At 37.4% G+C, this 17,640-nt stretch overlaps 1 protein-coding gene across 1 annotated transcript in view; it reads left to right on the forward strand.

Annotated features, from left to right (window-relative positions):
* The window catches only part of fgfrl1a (fibroblast growth factor receptor like 1a), a 51,522-nt gene that overhangs the window by 6,250 nt on the left and 27,632 nt on the right, over positions 1-17,640 (forward strand). The gene's annotated exons all lie outside the window — the stretch shown is intronic.

Below are 17,640 nucleotides of genomic sequence, written 5' to 3' on the forward strand. Positions count from 1 at the left end.
CCATAATTGACACTCATTCATTCATTTTTTATTTTACATTAATCACGACAGCCATAATAGACTTCAGTTGTGGAGTGGAATTTAGAATTTTTAAATTTTTATTCATTATGGTCCCATTTTCTCCCCAAGCCCCTGTTAATTTCCAGCCATGGTGCCCAGTATGTTGGCTGTCCCAGACTGGAATTGGAAAGCAGATTACAGATGTCACGCATATGCCAGCTCTTAAATTCCCATTACAATAGCAAATTTACCAACGCTGTGTCCCAAAGCAATAAATCTAAGTCAAATGGGAAGTTTGTTAAACAGTCCGCTGATAGCTGCTGGGATTCAGTCCTACACGTTTCACATGCTCACCCGCACTTCCTGGTCATAGCATAGGCTGAATAGCTCATTGTTGTGGGCTGGTGGTCTGTGTTTGGCCAGTGCTCAGCAGAAAAGGTCAAAGGTCAGTATAGAGGACCAGGTTGGGTCGCATGCCTGACCCCCACACCAGAGGTCTTACAATAACATTTCTCCTGTTTTGTCTGCCTGTGCGTCACTTTTCCAAACACTTCCCGTTTTGCGATTTGGACTTGTTGGCTTGGCGCTCTTCTGCCTGGGACGGCTCCCGCCCCCATATCCCCAGCTGTTCTTTTGGTTGCATTACAAATGAGATGTTGAAAAGCAATTCTCAGACTGGAGACAGCTCCCCTTGTTTTCTTTGGGATTTGGCATGTCAGTTTGTGTTGGGGCCTGTGCTTCACCAGCAGCTGTGTATATGTCATATGTCAGAAAGGGCTCTGATGCTCCCCGTGCAGCAGAATCCACGCCAGCCTCCCACAAAAAAAAGCAATGCGCATGATTGATGGAAGGCATCTCTAGCAGTCAAGATGTCCTCTGGCACGCAAACGTGTCAGCGTCCCGAAAACTATTTTTTTGTTTGTTTAGGTAAGGAAGGGCACTTAACCATACTGCCTCTGTTGGGTTTGACCTGCCCTAGATATCAGCCACGTCAAGAAATCTGCTGTCACTGCCCACCGCATACCGCTGTACAATCCTGAGGTGCAAAGGCTTGGACATGTCAAAGATGTTGGCATCTGCCAACTTTTAAAGTTGTTTTGTGCGGAATTGCATGACATATTGTTTTATGAGCGTCTAAGGTGCTGCTTTTTTTTTTTTTTTTTACCCTTTTTGCATACTTCAAAATGTCCGTCAACAAACGTACAATTATTTGTGTTCTTTCTTTCAAACTAATGCTTTTCCAAACCTAATGCAGCAACATTTATACATTTTGTAAGTGTTATGTAGATGTCCAAAAACTTTTTGGATCTGTTGTATTTGGATGTTCTACTTTCATGACTCCGGAGGTTTGCAGTCCAGTTTTTTTTTTCTTCTTGCCCTTGCAGTTTGTTTTCAATGCAATTAGGAATGTAACCCTCTGACCCTCATAATACCAAGCTACACCTTTGTCTCTTGAACATCACGACATGCCTCCCCTGCTGGCATCCCCTGTACAAGGTGAAAGGTTTTCTGTGCCTAAACAACAGCCGCAGAGTTGATTGACATTAAGAGACTGGTGAAACGCAAGATTTCTTCACCATGGTCAGACAGAACATGTGACATTTGTTCTGCCCAAATTTATTTTATTTTATTTTCACTTTTTTATCATTTTGGTAATAGTTTCCTTTTTTTTCTTTTTTCCATAACTATTTTTTATTTTATTTTTTAGAATACAAGCTGTATTTAGCTGTAAATAAACAAATTTATCTTATAAAATATAAAAATATAAAATCTAACATTTTTTTTTTAAATCTTTTTTTAAATTCTTGGAGAAACATCTAAGACAAAGTTGCTACTTGAGTGTTGTTTCTATTTTTTTCTTTATTAAATTCCTAATATGTTTAAATGTGTTTTATTTATTAATTGTTATTTTATGTCGTGGTTGTCCCAGCTGAATCTTTTGCAGGTTTTTGTGTGTGTGTGTGTGTGTGTGTGTGTGTGTGTGTGTGTGTGTGTGTGTGTGTGTGTGTGTGTGTGTGTGTTATTTAGAGTGAAAAGCACAGCCAGCTGTTAGGTTGAAATCCACACAGCAGTTGGAATGTGTGAAGTGTGTGAGAGTTGTGGGAGTGGTTTCAGTGCTTGGGCATTGCACTGGTCAAATCTGCATTTGTTTGAGTCGAAGAGATTTTCGGAACAGCTTACCAATTTATAGCATTAAATATTTCAAATGCATTTAAAATACTGGTCAATACAGAGGGGGAAAAACAGCCTGTAGTGTCAAGTGTATTGTTTAGAGAGGTTTTGCTTGCACCTGTGGAAGTCTTCATCTGCTGCTGGCTGTTATATGTCTCTCAGCCACTTCAAGGATCAGGCCTGATAAAATTACCTATATGGGGATTTAAGGGGCTCTTTTGTAACAGGTGTGGGTGTCATTTTCCAGCCTCAAATCCATTGTATATTGGAGGTCCAGATAAACTCTGCCTCATACCGTGTTGCTTTAGGATGTTACATGTCACTGGCATGTCCTGTTGAAGGAATAATTCACACAAAAATGATATCTTTATGTTGTTCAAGAAACAAAAATCATTCCTTTAAGGTCATATCTTTTGACCCGGTTTACGAAGCCTGAATTATGGATTTATCCACTGAGGTTCTTGGGTTCAGCTCACTGACTCACTAGATTATGGCTGAATATTTTGTTTAAAAGTTATTGTTTGACTTCAATTGAACATTATGTAGTACATTAGTTGTTACTATCATGGTGTTTTGCATCCTTTTTTAAGCTTGAAAGCTTCAATCTTCATTGTAATTGCTTAAAAAAGAGCACAACCATTACATTATTCAAAATCTCTCCGTTTTTGCTTCACGGAAGAAATGAGGGTGAGGTTTAGTAAATGATTACAGCACTTTCATTTTGATTGAACTCTCCCTTTAAGACACTTTTAATGCTCTTTTAACAGACATAGTATGTGTTTCAGACGGTAGAGCTGTGTTCCATATAGAGGCCCTGTTTCTAAAAATATTTGGCAGGATAGCTGATTCACAGCCGGCTCCCATGGGCCTGATAATTTTATTTTGAGCTGGAGCGGAAACGGAGACTAAGGTTGTTCATGGGACGGAACCGCTAGTGAAGGACTCTCACGTGACGGCGATGGAAAGGAAAATGACCGCGAGGCAGATGACAGATCAGCAGCCCGCGAGGGCAAAATTCGATGTCCACTGACAGGTACAAGTGCCATGACGACGGATTCATTTGAGACAATATTGCAGGATTGCCGGCCACGTGAGGTTCCCCTTCAGTCAATGGACACTTTGTCGGATCTGGCCTTGCTTTTCGGGTCAGGGTATTCTTCTCCTGTGGCGCCACAATGAATACAGGGCTAAAGCACTTTACAAGGACAGGCTGACGGGGGTTGGGGGAGATTGGAACAGGAAACTACAGAAGTGCTACGTTTGTAATTTTATACAGGTACTTCATGTGGACCCCATTATGCAAATAGCACGCCATAAGCCTTGAACCAAAAACAACGCTTGAATTGCTTTCCTTTTTTATTTAAAAATCTAAAAATGATACAAAGACCCTCTATGAAGAGATTTTATAGTGCACATTAAGAACACATGTAGCACATGGCCTGAGCATCATCCCAGCACTGGTTCACTCCCAGCTGCCGTCGACTGAGTGCAAGAGCTTTGAGAGGAATGTCCTACAACCCCCTTCCTCTTATGCATCTCACCACCTCTCCAAACAAATGGAGGGCCGTGCTCATGAAACACTCAGTCTACATTGGATGCAATTCATTTTTTCTTTTTCACGGGTCAACTTTACACGAGGTGTCTTGTGTGCCTTCTTGCCCTGGTCAGGTGCCCACAGAGCGTGTAGATGAAACACTTTCTGATGGAGACCTGCACAGAACAAATGAAGTTAGTCATGGCTGAGACACGGTGTGGAATGTGCGAGGCAGGAGGGACTCCGGCAGAGGGCAGGAATACCGGTCTTTCATTGGAAGGAGAAGATACTGATAGTGGAAGTTGGGGTTTGATTTTGAAGGGATTTGGGTCTTCAGTATTATTATTATTATTTTCTTTATATAACAATTTTCTTAACATTTTGGCATATAGAGATATATAGTGTATTTTTCCATTTTTCTGGAAATGTGATTATAAAGTAAAGCAATGGTCCTTATGACTATTTCCAAATAATGGTTGACCTGTTGTAAATGTAATATGTTTTTACACAATTTTTACACTTTAATATACTAAAGTGACTAAATGACTAATTGTAATATACAATTTACACCACCATTTAAAAACTTTACAAGTGTTTTAAAAGAAGTCTCTTAAGCTCAACTGGGCTGCATTTATTTGATCAAAAATACAATAAAAAACAGTAATATTGCAAAATATTGCCATTTAAAATAACGGTTTTCTAGTTGAATATATTTTAAATGCAATTAATTGCTTTGACAAACCTGAATATTCAGTGTCACATGATTCTTCAGAAGTCATTCTAATATGTTGATTTGTTGCTCAGGAATCATTTCTTATTATTATGTCGTGTTATGTTGCAAACAGTGCTAATTAAGTGCTGATTAATATTTTTGCAGAAACATTTTTTTTGCTTGTTAGTTTTTTTCCAGATTTTCTGATGAATAGAAAGTTCAAATGGACATAAATAGAAATCTTGTAATATTATAAATGTTTTTCACTTTTGATCAGTTTAATATATCCTTGCTAAATAAAAGTATACATTTCTTGCAAAAAAAAAATAAAAAATCTTACTGACCTACTTTTGAAAAGTAGTGTAAATACATGTGATCAATATACTTGATTGATTGATTGATTAGTTGAACTCTGATCAAGTGTGAGCAACAATAATAATGATGCACCACTAATAATAATAATAAAGTTTTTGTTCACTTATGTTCAACAATATCTTTGTATCAAATCATTTCAAACTCTGCTTTATCACATGGGTATTACCACAATATGGATTAGGTCTCTCTTTATAAATCGCCCTTGACCTGCATCTGATGTTGTAGTGCAAACATGGGGCTCCTAGTTAACGAATAATATAAAGTTAATCACAAAAGTGAGCTATTGCAGGTGCTGACTGCCTATCTGAAGTGGGGTTAGTGCCCTGAGTACAGATAAGACACAGAAGTGTGATCGGAGAGGCTCGTCTCAGTTTTTATCAGGCAGCTGGAGGCCGCCAACGTTAAATATTAGCCATAGAGATATAAGGCACTAGTCCCTGCAGCACACACTGTTAATACTTTTCCCTAGCAATACAGTTTTGATATCAAGCTGTTCTTGTGCTTTTTCCCACTTCTTCATTTTTTCACCGCTTACCCTAATCTGTACCTCGACCTGTACTGCAACCTCAAACCACAGTTTAAACCGAAGCAATTTCATATCAGCGACTTGCGCTATAAGTAATTCATCATCTGGTGCTTGAAATCAGATTTGATCCCAGTGGATTGCCAGCCTGACATCATGAAGTTTTGAACATCTCCTTACATTTGTGAAAGCATCCATTTGGATTGTGTGATGAGCGACCATTTATAGCTTTGTTTTTTTTCTTTGTCGTCTGAGGGGAGGGAAGGAGTGGATACCTTATATTCTCATGCCCTGCATTCCGGGCCTCTGTGAGCTGTTTGTCTGAGTGGTAAAATGGAATTAGCCTGCTCTGCCCTGCCAAAGAGCACACACTAGGATGTGTGACTGACTTGGCGTGTTTGCCTAGTGCAGAGTTTCCCAAACAAGGGTTCATGAGGGAACTGCAGGGCGTTCATGAGTTGATGAAAAGCTAATAATTACTTAATTCAAATGTAACACTAAAATAAAGAAATAGAGCTACACAATCAAAATACAATTAAAAAAGCAAAAGAAAATCTGATGAAATTGTGATTATCAAATCAAAGCCTTCAATTTCATTAGCAAAGTATAGTCCATTGCACTGTGTGTTTCACAGTGAAGAGCAGCATTGTGTTCATTTACACGCGTGCAGCTGATAATAGTGTGTTTTCAGAGTGGCTCGATTCACAGCAGTTTTATTTCAGTATCTAGTAAAGATTATTTTTATAAAGTATATTTTTAGCATTTAGTAAAGTTTTAGTAATTTTGTTTGTTATTGTTTTTTTTGTTGTTTGTTTTCTTTAAATCTGACTAGATGGTATTTATCCATTTTTGTTATTTTAGTATGTCAATGAAACAAAAATGAGACTTAACAATGCTGAAATAAAATAATTGTTTTATATTTTATTTAATTCCAGTTAGTTTATTTTATTTAAAGTAATGAAATGTTTATTATTATTTTGTTTATTTACTGTATTTATTTATTTATTTATTTATTAGTTTTAGTTAATGATAATAACCCTGGTTCACAGTGAATGCCGGATCTCACAAGCTCCATCTCTGCAAATGCTGTGAGTTTAACACATATGAGAATGAAATGTGTGCTGGGTTCATTCGCATAATTTTTTTAGGAACATTTTTGTGGACGTAATTTTACAGCATTTTACCAATATAACAAATGTTTTTTTTTTTTTTTTTTTTTTTTTTTTTTTTTTTTTTTTTTTGGCAACATTTCTGTCCTGAGGTGTATGGTGTAAATAAATAATTTATAAATGTAAATAAATCAATTATAAATAATAAATATGGATTGTATAAATAATAATCAAAATAAAATAATTTTAATGTGAACAAAACCCTGACAAAAAAAATATTAGATATTTTATCGGTTTACTTGCACATCATGTGTCCAATAACAGGCATCACTGAATTGCAAACATGTTAATGTCTCATGAAATTATTGAAATATGCATATAAAATCTTAAATGGTTCAGTTGGCAAAAAAAATTGGAACATAGCATATGGTTGTGCTTCTTTTGCCACATGTCGTCCTCGTCCATATGTCTGTTCCCTGCTCAAACATTCGTCCCCCTCTGTGTCCCCATCGTTGAGTCCACACAGCTAATGCGGCACCCTGTAGAGGTCATTTTTATCTCCCCCCTGTGAAACATAAAGCCCCCACAGCAGCTACATGTAATTGAAGTGGTGGCCTTTAACACAGTTTTCGCCAGCATGCAATAAGAAGGTGGCTTTTCCTACGGCTTCCCGGCCGCGGTCGCAGCCCAGGGAATACTCTGCTCCCTCTGTATTTTTTCAGGCCCCCCTTTCACGTCCAATACATCTGGATAATTGTCATCCAGGACCAAGTTTCTTCTATTGAGCTCTCATAAAAGTCTTTATAACCAGTGGAAGTATGTCGTCCTTTAAAAACTCCTTGAGGTTCTTGGCTCATTAGCCTGCGAAAACAACGCCTTCTGAACATGTCCTTTTCATAGCTTTTCAGCACTCTGATTTCCAGACTTTACTGCAACATTTCTTTCCTTAATTCCTTTACACCGAGAAGACAGGTGCTGTTTAAAACCAACATGATCTAGGTTAATTTGGAGGGACAGGCCATGCTTTGTTTCCAGTGAACCTGTGGCCGTTATATAAGGTGAGATGGAGGTTTACACTCCTCAGAACTGACAGCTTTAAACGTTTCTGGAGCAAGTCCCATTGAGGTCTGGTTCTTTGACCAGCATTATTCATTTCCCTTCAAAGACTCTTTCTACTGTGACAATTATATATCACCCCAGTCTTTACATGGCAAAAAAAAAATGGTCTTAACACTTTTTGTCCTGTTCCACAGTAAAAAAATATCTAAACAATATCCATTTGCTCTTATTATGTTAAAATCATGTTTTAGGAAAATATATCTTGAAATAATTTTATTGATCTTGCCTCATTGACAGTTTTTGTAAGCAATTTCATAATATATAAAAATATATTTGGCAATTTGGTACTTCATATCTTACACAATTGTTTTTCTGAAGTATATTTTTCTTGTTTAATGTTTAGATGTTTCTACTGGAAAAAATCAAGGCAAAAACTGATTCCGAATATATATATATATATATATATATATATATATATATATCTATATATAAATATGTTGGGATTTATATATATATTCTTTTTTTTTTTTTAAAGATAATTCTTACTCAAGATAATTTCTTAAAATAACATCTGATCTTAAAAATCTGCTATTATACACTTTAATATAAATATGTTGGGATTGTTTTAAGAAGGAATAAGGGTTTCGTGTTGTGTTCCTTTAATGCCAGAACAGCAAAGGGAACTTAAAGACTTTTAAGAATCTGCTGACTGGTCGACATGGCAACATTATCCGCTCAGCACCCAACACCCTACTGGCTTCTGGTCCTGAGATTCCCAGAAAAGTGTGTCTCCGTTGGGGCCGTGGCAAGAGCAGTGGCAGAACGGGAGAGCCAGCCAAACCTCTCTTTTCCCACCGCTCCAGCCCTTCATTAGATAAACCACTCGCTCAATCACTGCTCTAGTTTGCGGGATCCTGTGCCATTCACAACATGTTTTTCCCCTCATCTGGAAGCCGAATACATGATGGAGCTGTTTTGTACTATATCTGTTTTTCTATTGATTGCATGTAATTATATTGACAAAAGGCATGTGTAACCATTCATTACATAAATATTTATTTGAAACTTCCACTTAGACATATATAGTTTTTTTCATTTTTTGACTTTCATGTGCAATGTAAAAGCAACTTTTCCATTTTAAACTTTAAACCAAATTTAAACTTACACTCTAAAGTAAAAAAAACAAAAAACAAAAAACAAAAAAACAATCTGTAGGAAAATGCATAATGTTAATATAAATTTTACTGACTTTTTCATCAGCCCTAACACAATGCAATATGTAATGTAAAATATGAGTGTTCTTGGCATTACTAGTGGCATGTTGTACTGCTTGTGGTAAAGCCTTTTTTTAATTTATTTATTTATTTATTGCAAAACTCCATTGTGTAAAGGTGGGTGGTTGCCAAGTTGTTGTCATATGGTTGCTAAGGTGTAATAATATTCTGGTTTAGTGTACATCTGTGTTTTACTTTATTGGTACTTGCGATTAACAGAATGCATTTGAGAGTTCTTGAAGGTCTTGTGCATGTCTGATGTAAATACGAGCAGGCCACTGCCTTAGGGCAGCGTTAACTGTCATGCTTTTGCAATTGGTAGCAATTGACCTATTGACAGCAGGGGAAATGGCTGCTCTTTACCTGTCTGAATAGAGTACGGTCTGTGTGAGTAGACTATTCCCATCACTTTCACTTGTCGCCCCAGGCAATGACAGAAACACAAAGACAGCAGCATAGAAATATCACCGTTGTATCTGAGATATACAGTCTTTCTTACGCTATATATTCACAACGCTTGCATTCCTTCGTTATTTGTCAGATGTTGTGGTTAGGGTTTGATCTAAACCCCTACATTTTTAACTTCTGCAGTTAATTCGGCCTAAACCACTTAGCGTATTCACCCCCTTCAGGCAGAGTTTTGTAGCTAAATTTTAGCCTTTACTGGTGATCATTTTTTATAGGGGGTAATTTTATCAATTAATAATTCTGTGGAGAATTTCCATTGTGAATGGTCTTCCTTGCATGTATTTATATTTCCTTATCCCCCGGTTTCACAGACATGGCTTAAGGCTAGTCCCAGACTAAAATGCATGTTTGAGCTGTCTCAACTGAAAATATCTTGCTCTGACATATGTTAAAATATGTCAGTTCCATTGTTCTATCTCAAGATGCACACGTGTAACGTTTTCTTCTTAGGCATTTTTATAAAAGCTATAATTTAACTAAGTCCTGGCTTAAGCTAAGCCCCGTCTGTGAAACCGGGCCGAAATACATTTATATTTTCACTTCCAACACTGGTATTTCCTTCTGGATATGCAAATGAAGTCACATAATCTTTTGCATGCTGTATTCCTTGTATTTATATAAACTGCAAATGAAGGATCATAGTTATGCAAGAAAATCAGAGAAGAGTTTTGATTTTGGCCATGCCTTAAAATGCCTGATTTGTTGCGGATTTAGTATCACATAAATGTGGTCTTAGAAGAATACTGATGCCTTTCTTTCTCTGGTGTTTGTGTGTAACTTTGCTTAGCAGTGTAAATAGATTACCATTGATTGATTATAGTCATTGAGTTGCTGAATTCTGTTTTCGTTTTAAAACTGAACCTCATAACGACACCGATGCCCTAAAGTCAAAAAGACCTTGAATGTAGGTTTGTTTTCCAAAAGAAATAGAAAAGATGAAAAGATTCCAAAAAAATGTAGCAATTACAGTTTTTGTTGTAACTTTCCAAACACTAGTTAGATTATAGGGTAGTTTGCATTCTAAGTTTTTATATTCTTATGGGTCATAAACCTTCATAACAAACAATAGTCTCACTAATTAAAGAAAAACAATATGTGTATATATAATTATATATGTGTATATATAATAGAAATATATAGAACAATATATTCAAATAGGTGTTTATTGGGTGTTTTTGTAATTACTAAAGTTTTGACCGAAGTTTTGAACATTGAACATCATCACAATGGTCTTTTTCCTTGTGTAGCTGTTGGCTCTGAAAACCTCATGGTGGCAACATGTGATATCCCACAATCCTCCTCATTGCAGCTTTCCCCGAGGGAGACCCGTACTCAATCCGGCAAATGTTTTAGGAGGTTTTTCATTTCATCCGACTCTCTTTGGCTTTTTTCCATCCTTGGCCTGCTTTAGTAAACAGAATCTGGAGCTCACTGAGCGGAGCGTTCAGTTGTTGATTGCCGGTCAAATTTCCTGGACCCCAAAATGTTCAAATCCTTTATAAACAATCAAAAAACAATTACTATGAGAAATTTTGAGGTTGTTTTCATGTCTTTTCTAGTTGTTAAGGGTCTTTAAATGCAAGGGAAGTCACTTGATCCCATCTCGATTGTGTCACCTTGGGAAAAATCTTAGTATGCATACAAGGCCAACGCCAGCTGTTAGAGACCATACCATACATCATAACTGGAGTATGTTTACATTCCTTGTTCTACATTTTCAGCCAGTCATGATCCATCCTTCAAGATGGTGTAAATCCACTGTAATTACTCCTATTTTAACACAATCATACTCATAACATGCTTTATATATAAACTGATGTTCATTTATGACATTGTGTTTAGAGATAGTCACAGATTATGTTATGTTCATTAAAAATTTAGAAAGGTTCATTAACTAAATTAAATGTGATCTTAATATGTGCTTTATGCTTTTGATTTTATGCATTTGGCACATTTGATTTGAAGTAAAATATTTTAGCTTGTCTTTAAGCAAAATGAAAATGATCATCTACACACCCTCACATCATCTCAAACCCATAAGTTTTGTTTTGACTTTTGTTTAGAAATTAAGATAGTTTTCATACTCTATCTATATATGCATATTTGTAGATCCATATTTAATATTTTTTGTACCATAATTCATGTGATCTATATATGTGTGTTGATCAATATTTATTTTAAGCATCATATAAAATCGAGTTGGACATGTCCCCACCACTTTTAGTCAGAGTCGATATTGTCCCCACCATCTCGTGGCACAGACCTAATGCAGATAAAATATTCGTTTCGCAGAATCTGTTGTTTTTGAAATCATGCTGAATGTTCGTTGCCATGTTATTTGTGATAGAACCACTCTATAATAGAAAACATTATATATAGGCCTGGATCGGAACGGAATGTTCTCTTGCGACTCGTGCACAGTATTCACACAGAAGCGCTTCTGTCAAATGTGTATCTATGTATTTATTCACTGAAATGAATTATCTCGGGGCTAATAATACATATTATAATAGTACATGTAAGAATAAAACTATCATAATAAAAATTAGCTCTATGTCAATACATTAACACCCCCCCACACACACACACATACACATACACACACACACACACACACACTCGCTCCTGCCCCACCCACTTTTTAAAACAAAGTTACGCCACTGTATAAAGTGATTCTGTCTCTTTAGAAGAGTTTCATGTTCTCAGTTCATATTTATTACTTTTACAATATCTTTATGAACTTGATTATGTAGAGCTTTATTGTAAGGACAGAAATTGAGATATATATGAAATAAATATGAGATAACTGTTGTCCAAAGATAAACAAAAATCTTAGAGATTTGGATTGCCGTGTGAACTAACTCTTTAATGGACTTACAGATTACTCACATTTATTGGAGGGTTTGAAAGTAAATTATTCATAATATATCTCTAAATTTGTCCAAATCTGCCTTTTGAGGAGACTGATTTTCTTGGGGGACATGGATTTTGCGTTCCTGTGAGTGTTTTGCTTTGTTTAAGGGTCTAATGCATAGTTACATCACATTTGTTCGTCACATGATTAGATGTTGTGGATAAAGCTTATTGAATCTGACCTACAATATTCAATTAATTTCTACAACTCCGGAGATGTTAGTTTTGGGCTTATTCACAGTACGTTTCCGGGAGTTTGTGGTGAAAAATAATATGATTAGCAATAAAGCAGCCCCCTGTAAGAGGAAGTGAAAGCAGGGTGAGGGTTATCTTACTCTATCATAACCTGCTTCCTGAAGGTAAATACATTGGCACTCGTGAGCTCAGACCTGCTCAAGAAATTATAATCAAGCACATTCTTCCAAAATCACGTCCTGTGCTCCCTACATGAGGCCAACCAAAATATTATGCCTCAGCGTCTTTTGCACCAAAGGGCCCTATCTAGCTGGCTCAAGGAGAGATATCTATTCTTAAGGGAAAGCTTTCTTTACGCAAATCGCAGTGTAGAGGCTTTTTGGCAGAGGGCTGGAGTTAAAAGAGAATATATGATGGAATGCTACTTGCCTTGGCCTCTTACAGAATATTTTTTTTCCTGTCATTAGTCGACATTCCAGGCGTGCATGTTGGGAGACCTTAAGCCAGCTAGCCGTAAAAGGGAAGGAGGGATATGGAAGACTGCAACTCGCTGAGAGTTCTCCGGTGCACAGGCGAATAAGAGGCTGGCCTCCGTATTGTATAGTGCTGCGACAGAAGGGAATACGTTTATGTTGAATGGAGAAAACAGATTGCCTTTTAAAGAGTTTGACCTACCGTTCCCCTCATTCAGCCCACAAATTCACTCACACACCCAATATTTACACAGACGCACACTGCTCTTGAAGTGTGTATTGTTGGGCATTGGAATGCATTTATTTATTCATACAGTGTAAATACTGTTACTCCGTGTTGATGTTTCTTTTTTCGGAGGGCTTAAACAAAATGCTTTCCTGACCCTGGCTCCGTCTTTTGTGACTTGTGTGGGAGCCGTTACATTAATCACAGCCGTCTTTGAGCCAAAGGGAGAAGAATTGGAAGGCAAACCGAGCACTGCTTGTGAAAGTTCAGGGCCTTTGTTTTCTTCCACGCACCTCTGATCTGTGAAACGTGCAGTGCTGTCGACCCGCGAGGAGGACAGGCCTCGGGACTGACCCGCGAACAGAAGGCCCGGAGCGGGAGAGCCGTAAATCTGCTCAAAGTATGGGTGTATGGGCCTCCTAAAGGAGAATGAGATTTCAATCTGTGAAATGGCTCACCAGGAAGGTTTTACTCTGATGAGAAAGCCATTCGAAACAGAGCGGGAGAACAGTGCTCCGGTGAGTTCCTGAGTTCCTGCCTGTGACTAATTTCTTTTTCACACTTTCAAACATCATCCATCAACATGTCAGCTACCCACTGCTGTCTGTGAGACACAGTAGTGTGCTGTAGTCAGACTCGATACCTGTGCCAGGGACTCCTTCACACTCCCACTGGGCACCACGTCATATCAGAGCAGTGTGAAACCAGGCATGAGATTTTTCACTAGAAAAGCCCCCTTTGATTCGACATCAAACAGTTTTTGGACAATTGATACCTATCAGCATATAAAAGATTTTAAAGAATTTTTGTATTGCTCTTTTCCATACAACAAAAGTATATTATGATAGTAGCTGGCATGGCGCTTCAAATAAGGACATAAAATAGTGCACTTGTGCACTATATTCAAGGAATACTGATAGTCTTCTCAATGTCAGAGCTCAGAAATCTCAGGATTGTGCTTAAGAAAGAACATTCCCATGCCTCGCAACCTTAAACATTTGGTTTTCTGTGATGTTGCTACGTTGTTGCAAATTCTGGTGATATGTCACTATGTATACTATATGACAATCCTATCTAGCTCGGTAACACAGATTGCCAAAATGGCTTAAATATTCTTGAAAGCATCTTTAAAAATTTGTGTAAAGTATATAGTAATGTTTTGCGGAGTATGCCATCGTTTCCAGCAAAAGTGTGTTGATTAATTTATGGAGTTAAATTATAAAAGGTTTATATACTGTACTTTCCAGCTATTAAAAATAAAAAATAACTATCAAAGATTAAAAAATAAAAAATACATTGCTAAAAACGTATTATTCTTTTGTGGAATGCAGAAAAATAGCCTACAATAAATAAATACATTGATAAAAATGTATTATTAGCCCCTTTCACACTGCACGTTGGACCTGGAACATTGCCGGGTCGACTTCTGTGTGAAAGCAAACATGTCCCGGGATTGATTCCGGGATTGAACCCGGGTCGGGGACCTAGTAACATTGCCGGGTTTCAGTCCCGGAACGAGCGCTGTGTGAACAAAAGCCAGAACTAATGCCGTGTCGTAGTGATGACGCACGTTATCGTGCGACTCTTTTAGCGTGTTTTGAAGGCAGATCAACGTTCGCGACGAAACAAATATGTGCAAACTGAAAAGAAACAGAGATCAGTTAGTTCCTTACTTTCCACGCTGAAGCTGAGATCGTTCGCCAGCTTAAGTGAAAGTTAACGTGCCTAGCGTTTTCGACTCGTACATTACACGTCACATCATATCATGTGTCTTTACGGGACCTTTAGGGTTGTGTGTGAACGCAACACATATCTCTGGCAGTGTGAAAGTGCAAAATCTAGCGACCCGGGTACAAATGCCGGGACACATTACCCGTGTATTTGCTGGAATCGCAGTGTGAAAGGGGCTATTCTTTTAGACAGTTATTTTAAAACATCTGGAATTCCTGAAAGACAGTTAAAAAACCCTAACTAAAAACGAAAACGGGAAAAGGCAAATACACCCCTGAATTCTCAACTATCTTGAGAATTCTAACTTGCACTTGGGGCATCAGGATGTCAAGAATTATTTAAAATAAGGTTTAATAAAAGATTGATTATAATAATGGTAGAAATAGAGCAGGATATGTAGTATTTTAATCAATCGCCTCAACTGTTTTTGTCTTTGGAGAAGCAGGGTTTATGTAGTCTTTAAAAAGCCAGGATGTACTGTAAAGCTCATTTCCCCATTGTTAAAACATCTGGAATTCCTGAAAGACAGTTATTTTAATTGTGTTAGTTGCTTGCACCAATTTAAAACATCTGGAATCCTGAAAGACAGTTATTTTAATTGTGTTAGTTGCTTGTTGCAATCTGTGGAGTCAACTCTCTCTTTATATGCACATTATTTTGGTAAAGGCACAACACACCAAATAGAGGACACTAACTCAACCAACACATATAGAACACTAAAACAAGCAACATTCTTGCACTCATGCAACAATGCAATACACACCCGTGACAACAAAAACTTCTAAACACACTAGTAACAACACAATCGTGCCAATCTAAGGAATTATTTTTCAATAAACTAGTCAAGTTAAATGCATACATAAACATTATTCATCACAAATAAGATGTGCATCATTACAAAAACGTTTTGTAACAGTTGAGTAAAAAAGACTTAAAACAGTAATACATTGTCAATATGATTATCTCAGCGATGTTTAAGGCCATTATAAAATAGCAGATATACATAGAGTTGCAGACCAGTGATCATTTGAGTTACTATGGTGGCAAGTTGCAACCTTACACCATGTCTACACAATATCTGCTAATTTTTATATGTTCCTCATATTAACCTGACGTATTGCTTCAGACAAATTCCTAATGGTTTTTTCAGAGGATCTCTTTCAGCAGATTGAGGATTTAATTTGTTGAGATGGATTTGGAAATGATTATGTGCTGGAGGGACGTCTGACAATGAGATAAAAGTATTTCCTCTTCATTTATCCGAGTGATGGCTGCAATTACCAGCATGGTGTTTTATCTAAAGCATAATATCCTTCATGCGTATGACTGCATGTGGAAATCTGTTTCTCAAATTTTTCACCACAAGATCTTCTTAAGCCCTGTTTTGTGGCAGCTAAATGGATCCAATCTGGCATTAGCATTACGTAAACAGCTATTAGAGTGACTCACACAGCCTTGAGAGGAACGAGCACGGACAGTATTTGCAGACTCTGACCTTTTTAACCTCGGAGGAGCCACCAACTGAGGAGCATACAAACAATGCAGTCCAGTAGCAGAGTAAGCCAGCAAAACATGGCTGGCTGACAGGGGACTGCGGTTACAATTTCCCCACAGACATAAACAGTGACACTATCAATTTCCTGCATTGGGTCTTTTAACGAGAGCAAGCAAGGCTGTGCGTGGGCAGGGGGAAGCCTCACTCTGCTCAGCCAGGCCAAGAGTCTTGAAAGCTTTGTCTCATCTCTTGAAAAGCAAATGATTTAGTTGAATGCACTGAAGCTTTCGTTTTTACCTCAGTGCCACAGCCAGTATACAAGACTCCAGCATAGTGAACTGTTGAAAACGAGTAAGGATTTTTAGAATAGAAAAGCTTAAAGCAAGTATGAAACACAAATGGACTTTTTTCCATATTTTGAAATGGCTTCTCGAATAAGAAGTGGTAGAGCATTGTCGAACAAGCAAAAGTTGTGGGTTCGATTCACAGGGAACACATGTTGGTAGAAAATGTCAGCCTGTTGCACTGTAAGTCGCTTTTTAAAAGCATCTGCGAAAAATCATGTGAGTGAAACTAACAACATTATCAAACAACAACTTTTAATTCATATTCACTCTCAAATCAATCATATGATGCTATTTCAATTTTTCCTTGTGTGCGCGTACGTGTGTGTGTGTGAGAGAGAGAGAGAGAGAGAGAGAGAGCGAGAGAGACAGACATGGTCACACAGTGGAGTCGGCTGTCTTAACCGTCCGTGGCTTGTGTACTGCAAACACATACAAGCTTCATCACTGTGTCTATCACGTGACCTTTTGGGCTTGAACTGATGGTAAAACTAAGGACATTATTAACTGTCTTTACAAATTTTGAAGACTCTGTTTGCGATTATAGAAAGGGGCGTTACATTTCCGACACGTGCTTGTGATGTTCTGCCAATCACAATGCACTTGGTCAGTTGGCCAATGCAGAGCAGATGTTCTTGTCAGAAAGGAGGGACTTTCAGTAAACATGAGTTTGAGAGAGGTGGGGCATAGGGGACCTGCAATACATGTACTAGTATTTGAAAAATAAGTTTTTTGAACATTTGTCAACATCTTCTGTTACACCAAATACACAAAATAATGATCTTTAAAATAGCATCATATGGCCCCTTTAAGTTCGGTTGGTTTGAGTATAGTGTGTCCGAAGGTGTGCAATGAAAAAAATAATGTGAACACAATCTGACAATGAACTTTTGATTTTGTGTTTTCTTCATGTCAAAAAGGGCCCAAGTTTTGTCAAAGTGTTTGTTTTCTGACAAAAAGAGAGTGTAATCTCTTATAATCTTATATATAAATATATAAGTGAATTCTGATAGATTGATATATATGAATATGAAGCG

Source organism: Cyprinus carpio, chromosome B14, assembly GCF_018340385.1.
Source record: "Cyprinus carpio isolate SPL01 chromosome B14, ASM1834038v1, whole genome shotgun sequence".
Classification (NCBI taxonomy): domain Eukaryota; kingdom Metazoa; phylum Chordata; class Actinopteri; order Cypriniformes; family Cyprinidae; genus Cyprinus; species Cyprinus carpio.